Below are 18,119 nucleotides of genomic sequence, written 5' to 3' on the forward strand. Positions count from 1 at the left end.
ACGGCTTTTTCCAGGTACTGTCTGGTTCTGGAACAAGAGTTCAGGCTCTGTAGTGTTCAATCGAATTGACGGTGGCAGAGCTTCTTGCAAATTATTGTCACTTTCTCGTTCAGAAATTGTTCCTTTTACACGTGCATCGCTAAATGGCAAAAAATGAGGCACAGTCTCAGTCTCAGAGTCAGCGATCCCCTCCTGGACCCACCGGTCGTACGGTAGAGGAAAAGGGATCCTCTTGCAGTGTACGCCGTGGATCCAGTTCTTTTTCCCTTCCACTCGAACACCTGATCTTGTTGAGAGAAGGACGAGGTGGGGGCCGATCCAACGGGGCTGGTCATTCTTTGTCCGCTGGAAGTTCTTGACCAGCACCCATGATCCAGGATCGATAAGATGTCCTGGAGCTTCAGAGACCTGAGGCAGAGTATCGTGAACCTGTTGGTGTCGAACACGCAATTTAGCCGTCAATTCATACAAATAATCAAGCAGTACAGGGTGTTCGATCTCACTGAATTTTGTTGGTCTTGGCACTCCCCATATGTTGGCCGGGCGGCCGAACACAATTTCATAGGGACTAAGTCCCACTCGCGAATGCACAGCCATTCTTGTTGATAGGAGTGCTAGAGGCAAAGCGTCAGGCCATTTAAGACCAGAGCTCGCCTGTATCTTTGCCAACTTCAGTTTTAGCGTGCCATTATAGCACTCTACTAGTCCAGCTGATTGGGGGTGATTTGCAGCGTGGAATTTTTGCTGGATACCTAGCCCCTCACATACTTTTTTCATCACTCGACCCACACATTCACTCCCATTATCACTCCAGACCATTCTCAGCATTCCAAACCTAGGGAAGAATTCTTTGGCAAGGGCTTTAGCTGTGGATAAGGCAGTGTTGTCTTTTAAGGGATATGCTTCTACCCATCTTGAAAAAGCACAAACAACAACGAGTACGTATTTCAGATTGTTGCACCTTTCCATGTGGATGAAATCTAGCTGCAAAACCTCGAACGGATACGTTGGAGGCGCAAAATGACCAGCTGGAGTTGGGGTTCCCCTACCAGGATTGTATTTCAGACACACCATGCAATTCTTGACCACATTCTTTGCACATTTAGGAATTCCAGCATTTTGCCATACTGGAGCCAACAACTTACAAATCCCTTTCACACTGATATGGGCCATTCCATGAGCCATTGTCACCACTGCAAGCACATACGCATCGGGTAACAACCATCGCTGAAGTTCTGACAAGTCAACCCAACAACCATTTTCATCCAATTTACCCATACTTTCTTTCCACACACTCAACTCTTTCTCTGAAGCTTCATCTTGAAGAGACTTCACACCCTCTATCGTATCTTCACATATTCCAACGTCACCAACCCATCGTGCGGGGCCTGCAACATACATTCGATTCATCACATCTTTTGATGTTTCTTTTGCGATTTCATCAGCAAATGCATTGCCACGACCAACATCATCAGTAACCTTCTTGTGTGCACTGCATTTCACAATCGCAACTTGTAATGGCAAGGTCAGTGACTCAAGAAGCTCATTCACCAACTGATCATGCTGAATTTTAGCTCCATGCGAAGTCAGGAACCCACGTTCTTTCCACAATCGTCCAAAACTATGGGCCACACCAAACGCATACTGGCTGTCGGTATATATGGTCACTTTCCTTCCTTTCGATAACACACACGCTCTCGTAAGTGCAATCAGCTCTGCTGCTTGAGCTGAATTATGTGGTATACGTGCAGCTTCAACAATCGTATGCAAAGTTGTGACAGCATATGCTGCAGTCGTATCACCATTCGGAAGCTTGAAGCATGAACCATCCACCCATAAGGTACCATCACACTTTAGAAGAGGAGTATCTTTAAGATCTACTCTCCCTTTCGTTTCTTCTTCTGTCCTAAGAAAACAATCATGTTGTTCAACATCATCTGTCTCTACTGAAATCGGCAATAACGTGGCTGGATTCAACATATTGCACCTCTTTATGTGCACATGACTCGCTAACAGTGTCAACTCGTAACCTGACAATCGAGCACTAGTTAAATGCTGTGTCTTGGTCCTGTTTAACAACGTGTCCACTGCATGTGGAACCATCACAATCAACATATTATTCATCACTAACCCAGCAGACTGTCGAATAGAAACAGCTGCTGACGCTGTGGCTCTCAAGCAACTCGGCAATGCTTTAGCTACCGGATCCAAAGTTGACGAAAAATATGCGCATGGGCGCTGCTTGTCTCCAAAAGACTGTGTCAGTACTGACAATGCACAACCCTCTTTCTCATGGACATACAGTGTAAAGGGCTTACTGTAGTCGGGGGTACCCAACACAGGAGCCGAACACAATGCATTACGCAATTCGGAAAAACTTTTCTGACAATCTTCAGACCACGGAACGGGGTTCGGTGTATCTTTATAGGTCAATGCTACCAAAGGTTTGGCCAGCAAAGAAAAATTCAGTATCCATTGTCTGCAGTATGATGTAATGCCCAAGAAAGCACGTACTTCTCTCTGTGTCCTTGGCACACTCAATTTTGCAATTGCCTGAATTCTTTCTGAGGTCAGTTTCCTTCCCTCCTTCGATAAGAGATGACCTAAGTAGGTCACTTCTTGTCGACAATATTGCAGTTTTGAAAGGGACACTTTGTGATGTAAATCAGATAAATGACGCAACAACGACAAGGTGGCTTCTTTACAAATCTCTTCAGTATCTGTAGCGACTAGCAAATCATCGACGTACTGAATAAGGGTAGCGCCGTCAGGTAAAACAATTGCATCAAGCTGTGTTTTTAAAGCCTGACTATATATTGATAGACTTTCACAGTAGCCTTGTGGAGCGCGTTTGAAGCGGAAACTTTGGCCTCCTAAACTGAAGCCAAAAATATCCCTGCTCTCCTCTGCAATCGGGATGCTGAAGAAAGCATTCTTTAAGTCAATCACCGAGAACCAGGTGGCGGAAGCTGGAATCATAGTCAATAGGGCAGTGATATTAGGAACAACTGGAAACTGTGGCACAACTATTTTATTTACCTCTCTAAGATTAATCACGAGCCTGTAAACAGGTGGCTTAGAGGGGTCAGTATGTTTCAAAACAGGCAGAACAGGACTATTACAAACTCTTGTCTCTTCAATTACATCTTTTTCAATTAAATCATAAATGATCGCTAGCAACGCCTTTTCACCTTCACTAGAGATCTTGTATTGTTGAATGCGTGGTAATTTAACATTGGCTTTCAATGTCACAACATAAGGCGGTATTTCCAACAGACCCACGTCATTAGGACCAGTAGCCCAAATGATATCAGGAAGAAACGACAATTCGGTCGGAAGTTTATCCTTCGACAAATACATTGGAGAGACCATTTTCCTACTCAGTGTAAGTTGTACTCCCGAAGGAGAACAATATAATGTCGCATACAATCTTTTCAACAAATCCAATCCTAACAAGTTTTCACCACAACCTGTCGTCAGAATAAGGGGTGCTTCCAATTCACAAGGTCCAACAGAAAGGGACATAGGACTAGAAATCGGGTTCCTAACCGGGGCGCCAGAAAAACCTACTGAAACATTCATCTCGCCAGACAAAGGTGCACCAGGGAGTTTTGAGTGCATAATAGAACTCTTTGTAGCACCAGTATCCAACAGAAAAGGCTCCGACACACCTGAGGTAATCACCTTAACATAAGGTCCATTCTGATCTACTGGAACTAAAAAAACTCCCTCTCTTCGTCTATGGCTGTCCTAGCAATTATTACCTTCCAAGTTCTCATCTTCTGCATAGTAGTCGTCAGCATAGTACTGAGCCGTCCTACCAGATGCGTTATGTTGCTGCTCAAAACTATTAATTGAGTTTTGAGACGGAAAGGAACGTGTGTTCTGGGGGAAACTTCCACGTCCTCTACCTCTAGGAGCTTGTTGAACACCTAGACCTCTTGCGCCAGAAGCACCATTCGTACGCTGTAACAAAATAGGACAACTATACTTGAAATGACCCTCTTCTTTACAATATGAACACTGATTGGGACCTACAGGAACACGTGGTTGAGAAAACTCAAACCTTTGCGAGTTTCTCTGGAACTGTTGAGGTTGCTGATAGTTACTCTGACCACCACGTGGCGGATACGCCTGTTGTAAAAGAACCTTCGTCTTTAATTCTTTAGTTTTCTTGTCTGCTCTATCCTTCTTATCTTTATCCCTATTTTCGTAATACTGTGCAGTAGCCAATATTTGTGCTGAAGAGGAAACGGCCCAAGAACTCTCTGAATCCTTCAATTTCTTACACAGCTCGGCAAGCAAATTGTGCACAAACTTGTCAACGAACAACCGTTGACCATAATTCTGTACTCATATCTTGACCACTGTGGTCGATAAACGTTTCCTCAAACCTGGTGAAGAAATCAGACACTGTTTCATCTTTGTTCTGCTTACACGCAGACAATTTATCCCAATTCACACGCATCGCAGGCATTAAAGTCTTCATGTAAGTAATGATCCTAGCAGGCAGTTCTGCTACCAAAGGCTCAGGCTTGGCACCACCAACTTGTCTATCATTTGCAGCACTAATGTTAGCCCATGAGTCACCTAACTCTTGTGCATGATCTGTATGGCGAATCAATCCCCACAAAGGCTGTGGAACAACATTCCCAAATAACATGTCTATGTCGGCTAAATTCATAATGCATGAGTCTGCAGTCTGTGATAATTCCTTATAATACCCTGCAGGGTTTTTACGGGGATCAGGCAAAGTCTGCTTAATGGCTAAAACTTCAGCTCGCTTCCACGGAACATGTACCCAAACACGCTGAAAATGAGCTGGGACAGCATCAATTTGATTAGCAACATCAGCCGCAACGGCGTCCTTCCATACCGGAGGGACTTCTCTCATTGGGTACTGTCGCACCTTTTTTTTAACAGAGGAGCCATGTTGGAACAATGACTGAGAAGGATCCTTATTCCTAAAGGACAACAACGTCGCAACTGCTTTCTCAACATCGGGACCCACAATCGTGCCTTTTTCAAACTCAAACCGTACACGGCACAAATCAGGCAGATTTGTTTCCAAATCATTATCCTCCAATTCCTCACAAAGGAAAGCACACATTTTCTCAAAAACTTATCTTTGTTTCGGTGCTTCCCATTGACGGAAGACATCCATAACAGACTCTACATCATATCTTAAAGGGTAACCAACCCATTTACGCGCCATACGGTCAAACATTTCTCTCTCTTGAGAATTAGGCAGTTGACTACGCGACTGCTTACGCTCCGAATCTGGGGTCACACCAGACGACCCAAAGAGAGGAAATATAAGGCTGACAACAGTATGTGTCATTCTCTGTCGGACAGAAGGAGAAGTTGATGAAAGAACAGGAGGAAAAACAGAGGGAGGCAAGGCAGACGCAGAAGCAGACGCAGAGGCAGTATCAGGAAGAACACCAGAAGAGGCAGTCGATGTAGTACATAAAGTCGCAGGAGGTACAGATGGAGCAGGTAGCGAAGTCGGCGGCTCTTGAAGGGGCTGCGCCATAGTAGTAGGAGCCAACTGAAGAGGAGCTGGCGGCTGTGGAAGAACCTGAGGCACAATAACCGGAGGTTGCACAGCTAAAGGTTGCGGGGGTGCTGTAGCATTCTGCGCATAAGGGGGTGGCGAACTCAACAAGTGTGACATTAAAGGATCTTTCTCAAGTTCTTTTACTGCATCTTGCTGAAGAAGCGGAAAAACTGGATAACATTTATCGGTCACCAATTTACGTTGCCTGTGCAACTGCTCATTCATCTGTTCTTCATCATCTTTAAACTGCATGGCAGCTTGCATTATCGAGATATCCTCTTCCCTCTTATTTCTCTTTGCTAATTTAATTTCCTTCTGTTTGGCTTCCTTACGCCATAGGTGGAAAGAGTCAAACATCGCCGGCCGGGCTTTCTTCTTAAAAAGTTTAACCTCCAGATTATCCAGAATCTCTGTGTCAAAACTACCATATTGGGGCCATTTTAAAACACCATCTTTCCTGGTGTATCGGATCCATACTTCATTATATGTGAGGGGGCCTATGCCATGTTTCACATATAGTTCATAGGTTGGAGTTCCAATCGGAGGAACCGGACACGAGTCCTCCAATCGGGAATCCCTATTATAACCAAGACAAAACAAATTTCCATGTCTGCTAAGACCAGGCATCTTCGCTCTCCAGTCTAGCTTCAAACTTCAAAGGATTATCGAATACGATAGCCTCGTGAATACACGAATCCCTCGGCTTTGGTACTTGCAAGTTCCAAATCAAAGATCCCAAGGGGATACCAAACTAAGAACCAAACTAAGGACTGGGAGACGCTCCACTTATACTTAACTGAGGTATCGATGATGTCACCAGAAGACTCGTTTATCGTTTCGCTCTACCAAATCATCAAGGGTCCAAAACAGGGCGATAGTCAGGGCAGCAGTCCTTCGTAGCCGTCAGGAAGCGGGGAACCTCGCAGCAAAGACTTTCGGACCACGTCGACATACAGGGGTCGATGAAGTGGCGGCCTCCCTCCAGAATTTTCACACGAAGCTCCTCACGAACCTCTGGCTTGGACTGGTACCGCTGAAATCGCCCCACGTTCGGCGCCAACTGAAGTACTGGGTTTTTCAGAACCCAGTGGTGCCAGGGAACACACCCTAAGACTTCGAGTCCTTCCTCTTTCAGACTACAGAAACACAGAGTCTTCTTGCTGAAGTCAAAGATCTTGTTTATTGGCTGCAGCCAGTAACAGGTATCCTAGAAGTACAACACGGTGTATATTCTCAGGAGACTGCTCCCCTTGCAAAGCTAACCTTCTCTTTTATACAAAATATTATGCTTTAGGCAAACATTCCTTATTTTACAGGTGACCATTCACATATTTTCACTACAAAGAAATAGCAGGGTTATGATGACAAGCTCATATTTCAGTTTGTCCAGCCCTCAATCAAAACCCAGAAAGGCTCAGTACTTTCATCAGATATCGACGGACCCCCAATATAAACAGGCACCTCCTCCTTGTAAAGCAAGTCATAAAGAAAGAAACAGGGACAGGTGCGTGTAAGATTAGGCATGGTTTGTGTGTGATGAAAGGTTTTATGATGTGTTGTGCCTTGATACTAATCTCATTCGGCCACTGGGAAAGAAACTGGCCGAACAGGTTTGGCTTCAGGCAGTGGAGTCAGCTTGCCCAGGTCACAGAGGAGTCAGCAAAGATGTACGTGTCCTTCAGACTCGTTTTCGGCATTAGTCATTGGCCTATGTGAGGGCAATCACAAAATGGCTGTCGTTTAAATGGAACCCGAGGGTTCAGGACGGAAACTCTGATATTCGGGTGATTTCGTCACCCGAATATGAATACAATGCTTGTGCATACTATTCTAATCATTCTCGGTCTGCTGATACCAAAATCGTTGTGATACGACGATGTTTATAACACGGGTCCAGAATTTTCAGTACCACAGAGAAAGAACAGAAAAAGGGTGCAAGATGTTGCAAAGAAGCAGTGGCAATAAAATGCAAAAGCAAGGCGAAACCTGAAAAGAGGGAGGTACAGGAGAGAGAAAGACAGAGATAGAGAAAGAGAAAGACAGACAAAACCTGAGTGAGAGAGGGAGATACAGGAGGAGCCAAGGGAGCAAGGTGGGTGCCTCCAATGCATTGGAGAAGGGTCCACATGAACCTAGTGTGGTGGGAAAACCGAGGCACCAGTAAGGTCTAAACAAGCCCTAAGCACCTTTTTACTGGCTGGACCATGTTGCTTCTGCCAATAGGTAGGACCTGGCTTGGGGGAAGGAAACATGAGGCGGTGGACAGGACTGGGTGGGGCGCATGAGGTGGGAGAGGAGGCGAGTGGGAGAGGCCAAAAACAAGCTAGGAGTGTGTGTTGAGTTAAAGGTAGGTAAAGAAGGTTGGTAGAAAGAAAGAGTGAAACAAGAACAAGCAGACATGTGCAAAGGAGAAAATAAAAAATGGAGAAAGAAAGTTATCTAAAATCAAAAAGCTGGCTCCATTGGGCTAGATTAATAGGGAGGAAACAAGCACAAAAGAATGAGTGAGAGGGAAGAACATCACACATGAGGCAAAGGTGTAAGAGAGAAAGAAGCACAAATGGGTGAGTGACAAACAGGCAGACAGAGGCAAAAGCGAGCATAGATGACCAAAATGTATTTGATGATGCAAACAAACAGTGGTTAAGGAACAAGAAAATAGTGCAAAATCAGAGAGTGAGAGAAAGGGAGAGAGAGAGAGAGTGAAAAAGAGAGAGAGAGAGAGAGGGAGAGAAAGAGAGAGGAGATAGAGGAGGAGCAAAGGGAGCAAGGTGGGTGCCTCCAATGCATTTGATAGGGGTCCACAAGGACCTAGCCTGGTTGGAAAATCGAGGCACCAGTAAGGCCTAAGCAAGGCCTACCGTACCTTTTCACTTGCTGGTCCACGTTGCTTCTGCCTTTAGGTAGGTCCTGGGTTGGGGAAAGGAAACATGAGGCAGTGGACAGGACTGGGTGGGGCGCATGAGGTGGGAGACCAGGAGAGTGGGAGACAAGCTAGGAATGTGCGTTGAGGCTAAGGTAGGTAAAGAAGGTTGGTAGAAAGTAAGGGTGAAACTATAGCAAGCAGACATGTGCAAAGGGGAAAATAAAAATGGAGAAAGAAAGTTAGCTAAAATCAAAAAGCTAGCTCGATTGGGCTAGATTTAAAGGGAGGAAACAACCACAAAAGAAAGTGTGAGACAGAAAAACATCACACATGTGGTAGAGTGAAAGAGAGGAAATGCCACAAAGAAAGTGAAAGAGAGAAATAAGCACAAATGGGCGAGTGACAAACAGGCAGACAGGGGCAAAAGTGAGCACAGATGCCCAGGATGTATTTGATGATGCAAACAAACAGTGGCAATAGAACAAGACAATGGTGCAAATCAAACCTGAAAAAAGGAGGTGCAGGAGAAAGAGAGTGACAGAAAGGGAGAAAGAGAGAGAGAGGGAGAGAGAAAGATAGAGAGAGAGAAAGAGAGAGGAGATAGAGAGAGATAGGAACAAGAGCCAAAGAAGCAAGGCAGGTGCCTAAGGTGCAGTGGAGCAATATCCCAAAGGGCTTAGCCTCATGAGATGATCAAGGCACAGGTAAGTCCTAAAGGCCCAGGGCATCTGCTCACTCAGGATTTGCAGACTAATTGTAACAACATTACAGAAAGTGTTGGACTTTGGGGGAGTTAGCTTTAATAGTCCCACTCCAATGTAAGCAAAGTAATGAAGTGTTGGACTTTGGAGGAGTCAGATTTACTATTCTCATTCCCAACAGATCAATATTAGGGAAAGTCTTGGACTTAGGAGGGGGTCAAACCTCCTATTTCCACTTCAACGTAAGCAAAATTAGGAACGTGTGGGAGTCTGGAGGAGACACATTTACTACTTCTACTCCAAAGTAAGCAACAGTAGGGAATGTGTTGGAAGGGTCAGATTTACTATTTTCACTTCAACATAAGCAAAAGTAGGGAACGTGTTAGACTTTGGAGAGAGCAGATTTACTATTCCATTTCCAATCTAGGCACCAGTAGGGAAAGTGTTACACTGGGGCAGGGTTGGATTGAAAAAATCAATCTGAGTAGCAGAAGTGAAACTGTTGGACTTTTGAGGGGTCAGGGTTACTATTCACACTGTCACATAAGTAACAGTATTGCACTTTGGAGGGATTAGATTTACATTTATATCTCCAATCTGAACAAATGTAGTGAACAAGGTAAACCTTATAGGACTTTACTATTCTCACTGCAATCTAAGCAATGGTAGGACATGTGTTGGACTATCGAGGGGTCAATTGACTATCCCCACTCCAGTCTGAGCAAAAGTAGGGAACGTGTTGGACTGTGGAGGAGGTCGAATTTACTATTCTCACTTCAGCATAAGCAAAAGTAGGGAAAGTGTTTGGAGGGGTCAGATTTACTATTTGCACTCAAATGTAAGCAACAGTAGAGAAAATGTTGGGCTTTGAAGGGGTCAGAAAAATTAACATTGACAACAATTAAAATTAATACAATATAAATGTTACAAACATGTAAAATTAATACATTTTTCATTAAAAACAATTTGAATTATAACAATTACAAATATTCAATTAGTTCACACATACACACACAAAGATTCACACAAGCTAGAAAAAACACTATACAGACAGGCATTAACACACATTGGTGTCAGTCAGCCTTCTATTAACCTGCTGCCAACAGGCTGCATCCTTTTTTTTCTGCAACCTTTATTTTCATTTTCAAGGAAGATAACACTGCACAAAACATCACGACCAGTCTGGCAGATAGGCAGATATGCTGAATCCCCACAATTCTCTTGTCCTGAGAGAGAACTGGATCAGCTCAGAGTACCGGAGCAAACTAAGGCACCATAGGCGCAACTAAGAACTCAGGCAGAGAGTCAGGGAGAATCAAACCTGAGTGCCTGGGCCTGACTGAATCATAGGGGAAAGCCCCCAATAGCAGTGTGGAGAACTAACTGTGTCAATCATGCAAAAATACCATAACTCATAATAACTGGGGCAAAGACGAAGGGGGTAGGAAATAAGGGAGGGAGGGAGGGAGCCAATTGACAGGATAGGGAGGAAGGCAACAGTTCAGCAGTTCAGCAGTATGTGGAAGGAAGGGCAACCATGGAAAGAGGCACTGGAAGGCCACAACAATGCTTTAATGGTAGAACAGGAAGGGGCCATTGGTTATGCTGAGGTTGGACGCACAGGGGCAGACGCTCACTTCAGCGAAGGTGTGATGGTAGAAGGGTACCAGAGGGTATGCAGAGACACGAGGTTGCAGTTGGGCACCCAGCCAAGGCTTGAAGCCAGGGGGTACAATATAAGGGTAATCTGTAGTAGCGGGCTTCAGGATAGAGTATCTGACTCCAGAAAGGCACCCAATACCCTGTCAAAGACGAGCAGTTTATTGTTTAATTTAAATGTAATTGCTCATGCAGTGCCCCTTATATTGAACTCCATCACCCATTCTGCATAGGTGGTGAGAGTGGGTTATGCCAATGGTGAAGTACATACATTTTTGCTACCACAAAGGCAGTGGTCAGCCACCAGTGGGCATGGGCGTCCATGTCAGGGGTGTCAGCAATGTCATGAAGATGGGAGAAATGTGCTGAAAGGGTGGGTGAATTGGGGAAGGAACTGACAGAGGCCTGCCAACACTACTACCCAAATAGAGCACAGGTCTGGGCTGTCCGTTAGGATGGGTACCTGGTCACATGAGTCGCCCAGCACCTCCAGCAGCTACTGCTTGCAGCAGAGACACTCTGTCTAGCTTTTTTGAAGACCATTACCAATTGTGTTACAATTTGAACTGCAGAAATTTGAGCCATGACTCCTGGAAAACTCTATCATGAGAGAGGAGAAGTTCCACTCAGCCTGATGGAGTGTATTCCCTACCCAGGGTGGAATGACACTAGGTGCACATCACAAATATTGTGGGTTTTAAATGGGCTTCCCCAATGAGTACTCCATACAGTCTGGAGACTAGCCATGTTGATCCAGTGAAGTGACACCCCATGCTGACCCACAGTGTACCTACTGAGGGTTGCAGAAGAAGGTCGTCACCTGGGAGAGCTGGAAGGCCAGGTTAGTAGGAAGAAATTCGAGGAAGGTCACCAGACCATTGTGTCACCATAATGGCCAGCATCCCGGGGTGTCTTCTGCTCCAGATGTAAGACCTGTTATCTGCCTCCATTCCTAACATGAGTGGTTAAGGTATCTGCAAAGGCAAGATATCAAGAATATAGCTGTATCTAGGCACCACCGTCATCTTAACAGTTTGGAACTGTCTCCATAAGGAGAATTTCAGGTGTTGCCATGTAAGGGAGTCTGCTTGGACCGGTCTCAAAGGGTTTGGAGATTGTCCTCCACCATCTGGTGCAGTTCCTTATTTATCTTGATGCCTAAGTACTTCAGCCCCTGGGACAACCATTGTATGTCGTTACAACGGAGGCAGGTGCCGGGGGTACATGAGGAAAGGGGACAGCATCAGCCTTGGTCAAAATAATTTTGTATCCCAATATGGTGGAAAAGCATTAATGACGGACACGACAGAAGAATGAAGAGGAGGTCGGTCAAGAAAGGAGAAGGAGGATATCATCAGCATAGAGGAGGCCCTTCACTTCAGAGGAGAAAATGGAAATGTCCTGTAACTCATCAGATAAATGGATGGCAGTAGAAAAGGGAACTATTTCTAGGAGGAACAACAATGGAGAGAGGGGGCAGCCTTGGGGTGTGCCTCTGTGGTTCGGAAAGTGGCTAGACATGAAGCCCCCACATTGGACCTCCTCGATGGAAAGTCATAGAGGAGGCAAACCTTAGAAAATAATTATTTGCCAAGACCTCTACGTGCCATGACTAAAAAGGTAGAGCTACTCCATCCGATCAAATGCATTTTCAGCATTAAGCGAGAGTGCCAGTTGCTTTATCAAGTCATTTCTGACATGTCAGAGGAGGTGTGCCAGGATACAAAGATGGTCCCGGAAGGAGCGACCAGGGACAAAACCTACATGTGAGGGGTGTATCAGTCACGGAATCATCTCCCCCAGCTTGGTGGCTAGGATGTTGGTCAGGATCTTCAGATCAACATTAATCCACATTAATCAGAGAGCTGGACAATAGCTAGCACACTCAAGCGGGTGCTTACCTTCCTTGGGACTGACTGTGGAGGTGACCCTGTTAGAGTCTAGGCCGTGGGATTGCGAAGCAACAGCCTCCTTATAGGTGGAGGTCAGTAGGGGGCTCAGGAGGGGCTAACCTATCTTGTAGAACTCTCCTGGGAACCTGTTGAGACGGGGCCACTCACATGAAAAGCAGGAAGTCTGCAGGGGCGATGGTATGCCCGACCTCCTGGAACACCTCTCAGCACTTCCTGGTGGGCACAGCAACCCCGGCAGGTGTCCCAAAAGGAAAGGGGGAGTGGAAGAGAAAGAGACAAAATACTGCCACGTCTTGCCGGTCCCGTCAGGCACCCTGTATCTTCGGAGGGGGCAGGTCGTTGTTGACAGAGTGATAGAAGAGATAGTGCACTCAACTTCCTTGAAACTGAATCTTTCTTTCTGATATGGGCACGGGAGCGGTAGAAGAACACTGGGATGCTCCAGCACTTTTCTTGCATAATAATAACTGTTAGCACAATTACTAACACTGCAATACCAAAAACCCAAACTGAGTACCATAACAATAAGTACTGCAGCACTAGGGCTGGCTTCACAGAGATTCACTGTTGCACACTAAAATTAGAACTGTGGTTGCACTTATCATGTACAAGAAAGACAAACAAGGGCCTTAATTATATCACGTATAACTTTCCTACATGCATAGGGTTAAACTAAAAGGAACAAAAACAATCCAAGAAATACAAATGTCCACTCTGGATTCAAACAGTTAGGGTGGCACAGTTTGGTTTCACTGTGTGTGTGAAAAACCCTTCAAAAGCAAATTCCTCAATTCTGAAACACAGACATGAATGACACAATGTAAATCCAGGAGTTATTCTATTAGAGAAAGAAAAGTCACGTAAATGTTCTTTTAAAATTGCACTGTCACTCTTTGTAGTACTTGAGCTCAAGCAGATTTCCTGAAGCACATTTAGGCAAGTAACTGCAATAATAATGTAGAATGTTCAGAAATGCATTTGTCTCTTCAAGATAAGCACTCTGCCAAAATACGAGGTCTGAAATACACCAGCTATTCTAGGAAAGCGCGGCGCTCAAAGAACAAACTCCCTGGAGAATACTGGTCACTTATTTACAGTCTTTTCCGGAGTGCCGGAGGAATGCCTGGTGTCAACTGATACAGGAACGAAAAAAAGAATTGCCTCAAAAGTCCTGAATACGAGGATGACAGCAGGGGCTGGACTGCCAAATCAGATGCTGAGATCAGGAAGCAAAACAAAGCCATGCAGGGAGGCATGCTTCACTCTGCTATTTATAGCCAATTAGGAAAGCAGTTGAGTTTCACATGTGGAAGAGTCACCACACCCAATTAAAAGCACATGTCTACACCACACCCAATTAGAAGCACATGTCTACACCTGCTCACATTAGAAAACAAGCATTGGTAAAACAAGCATTGATAAAACCAATTGTGTAACACAGCACATTATGTTTACTTAGAAACATGAAGGTTTAACCATGAACAGATGCACGATTTAACCCTAATCCCTGGGGATGCTGACAGATAATGCAGGAGGCATCTTTGGGATTCCTGACAGAACTCATCTTCCCCCAGATATTTGCAGGTGGGGATCGAGTCTATGGACTCTACAGGCTGCATCCTTTCTAATGACTGCAGCACTGCTTTTGGGTGACTGCTAGTCCCAGCTGCCACTACTGAGGATGAACGGCTCAGTAGGAAGGCCCACAATGCTGCAGCACTATAAAGTGCTTGTACCATCCCTGCTGCGAAGAATGCTGCTGTCAGGGACTACAAATCTCAGCTCCCACTACTGAGGAGGAGTGTCTGAGGAGAAGGGCCCATGCCACTTCAGCACTACAAAGTGCTTGTTCCATCCCTGCTGCATGGGACTCTGCTGTTGGGCCACACCCGGGCACGGGCCCAGGCCAAGGGCAGGCCCATCTTTGCCAGTCATCACACAGAAGAGGCTGGGTTGGGTCACCCCTCTTGGTTTTCAAGGTTGACTGTGCAGATAAGTGGTCGCTTGTCCTGTTTGTGCAGCTATTTTAAAGTAGAGTATTCTTGCTTCTCTTTATTGCTTTAATTCACAATTGAAAAATGCAAAGCTGCACCCACCCCGGAGCCTTTTGTGAGGGGTTCTACTATTGACAGCTTCCTTGCTGGTAGGGGTTAAATCAGAGGAAATATATCTCACTTAGAGACATCTCTCCTCTGCCAGAGACACCATTGTACTAATAAATAAATGGGTCATCAGCCCACCAGTAATCTTCCCTCCATCTTGCAGCTATGAGTGATCTCTTCAATACCCCTGAACCCCTGGTGCACTCTTTTTACCCTAGTTCAGGAACAACTGTCTAGGGTGATTTGCCATCTTCTGGGGCCAGTCCTCCTGCTAAGCACATGAAAAGATCTCTGAAGGCAAAGGGATGTGGCCCTTGTGACAGTGTTTCAGTTCAGGCGAGTGTATCCTTGGGATCGGAATCATGCAATACAGCAGACATGACTAACCGCTTTGTGCCAAATTTAGGGCACTTCTTGATAGCAAGCTTAACCACTCCTGGATAGACTCATGGCTATCACACTTAAATTGGAGAAGTTGACTGGGATTAAAATGAAGCTGTGTGGTGGGCCAGGTGATGTGGCTGCACTGGACTTCATAGTTTTAGCTATTGAGACTAGCCTCTTAGCCGAAAAGCTGCTACACCCTGTAAGATTCCATTAAAAAGGGTTGGCAGTAGAGTAGGGCAGAACTCCCTGGTTGGGAAAAGTGGGTGTGTCAGGAAAAGTAGCACCCACAATTTGCTTGTGAGCGAATTTAGAGGTCTCGATGATGTGACCTTAACTTTCCATCTACCCCCGCCTCCTACACATATGTTGCATTCTATCTGATATTTATGCTGTACCTTTTAGATCCCCTGAGACTCCAGAGCAGCTCAAGGATATTCATCTAATATGTTGTCGCAAGTGTATGAAGGGTGATGGTGTTATTCTCAAGTTCAACCAGTCCACGACTGCTGGGCTGACAAGGTGATCCTCAGCCTAGACACATCACCTAGGATCAAACATTTGCCCTTATCCTTTTTCTACAACCACTTGATCCTAATTAAATGTAGTAAGGCTCTTGAAGCACAACTTACTGATGCGTGCAACACCGCAGGAGGCACAACAGCTAATCATTTTGAGCCTCTTTCCTCTTCTGGCAAAACAGATAAATTGAAGGGGGCTGCACCTAGCAGAAATTAAAACTGTATCAGGCGGAGTAAACACACAGATCCAGTAAATTCCTTGCTTCACGAAACTCCTGAAATTAATGGAAAGTTTCCATTTATAGGAGAGCAGAGCATATTTATGTTGTCCATAACAATATAATCGCTGTCATCTGTTATTGAAGCTACAACTCGGTTCACCTTTGCTATCATTATTAGTACCTTGAGCATGTCTTTGTTGCCCAATCCTATTGAGAAAGGAGGGAGTACTACCCCTAAATGTAGTTTTGAGAAAATGTGACCGCGTAGTGATAATTAAACTACCACCTATAAGTGTCCCAGTAGGTGGAGCAAGTAACCCAACAAGAATCTTATGCAGGTGCAGATCAACCACTCACTCACTTGAGGTTGGGCCATTGCTTTGTCCTGCAACTGACCATTTACTGTCTCCAACTATGGCTCAAAGGGATCCCAACAATTGAGCGCATTAGGAGTAGCCATGGTGCTAAGCTACAATATAACAGTGCAAAAGACAACGTTGAGGGATGGTGAACCAGGAAAATTGGTGGACAAGTTTGATTTCTGTTTGATGCAAGAGACTTTGGCTGCTATGGTCTATTTCAGGCAACATTACACTATTTTACAGATACTGGCCACAGAATGTAATTCAGGCCAACCATTGGGTGGGCTTTGCACTTAGATACATTTTGCCCTGGGTTGTGCCATTTAAAAAAAAATTAAACAAACTATGGACAGCCTAGGTTTAAAAATATCCCTGCACACTGAGAGCACTGCAGCTGTTCCTCCAAACCTACCTGTCACGCCCCGCTACAATAGCCAGATACCCCCTAGCCACCTGGACACACAACCTTGCTAGGCTTCTTTTCACTGTATGCACATTTCCCTACTCTAGACCGGCAACATGTCTTTCATTTATCTTTTTCTTTCTTTCTCCCTTAGTTGTTAGTCAACTCTTTATACATCTTGTTAGTTTTATTTCCCCAATACCTCCCCTCAAAGCGCCATTCGTGATCACTGTCATAATCTTGAAGCAGATGTATAAGATTGTTTTTATTGCGTTGGCAACTGCACATATCCATTGTATAACGTTGACTGTACCTTGCATATTTGCATACAATACTGTGGCACTGTTTACCAGATAAAATGCTGCTGTCCATTTCTACTGTGCAAATCCTAATAAAGAGATATCAAAAGAAAAACATCGGACTGACAGTTGGGCTGTTTCTGAATTCCTTCTAGACAGTGACACAAAGGGAGCTGAGGTGTAGCCTCCATATCCTGATGAGTCTCCTGGGCTAGAGTGGGAAGGGAAGAGCTGACACCTGTACCTGAAATGCTGTGCCTGTCGTCACACAATGCAGTCTCCCACCCACTGGAGTGTGTCTGGGGCCAGACCTGGGCATGGCAGGGTCTTGTGAACAACAGAATCTTTCCTTTGAAGTTTGCCTACTTCGAAGGCCAGAACTGGTATAAGTAGTGGACCCAAAACCCAGGACTTTAGAACACTTCTGGGTCAAGAGGAACCTCTGCCAAGGAGAAGAGCTGAAGAGTTGTAGTGGGAGTACTGCCCTTTTGCTGTGTGTGCTTTGCTGTGTTGGCCTGCAGTGGTTGCTTCTGCCTTAAAGAGGGCTAAGGCTGGACTTTGCTGTGTATCCTGCTTGTGAAGTTTCTCCAAGGGCTTGAAGTAGAGCTTTCCTCATGTCTCACCGATATTAAACACGTCAGATCAATTTGCCTACAGCACTGAGAACTGTGTATTTTGTGCTGCAACACAAGAAAAACCACCATGATGCTATCACCAATGCCGCTGCCTGCACCGTGACCTGACACAGCTGCACGGAGACGTGCCGCGCTTCGCACTGCATCCCTGGTCTCACCGATGCTGCCACCTGACGCCATCTTCAAGCTGTTGCTTGCGCCATGACCTGTGGGCCATGTATTCCGTATTTCCTTGCTCACACAACAGCCTTGGTATCCCTGACAATGATGCTCTATTCTGACACCGATGCTGCTGCCTGAACCGTGGCCTGAGGACAATGTTTGTGAGGTACACAAAGCACTGTCCTGTCCTGCACTGCCACCCCAGTCCACTGACACTAGCACTGTCGACTCTAGCATCGACAACAGATGCCCCTGTCTGCACTGAGACCCATGGGTGCAGCACAGAGCCTGCACCATGTGGCACCGCTGCCTTGTGCCTCGCAATAACAGC

The sequence above is a fragment of the Pleurodeles waltl genome, chromosome 8, assembly GCF_031143425.1.
Source record: "Pleurodeles waltl isolate 20211129_DDA chromosome 8, aPleWal1.hap1.20221129, whole genome shotgun sequence".
NCBI lineage: Eukaryota > Metazoa > Chordata > Amphibia > Caudata > Salamandridae > Pleurodeles > Pleurodeles waltl.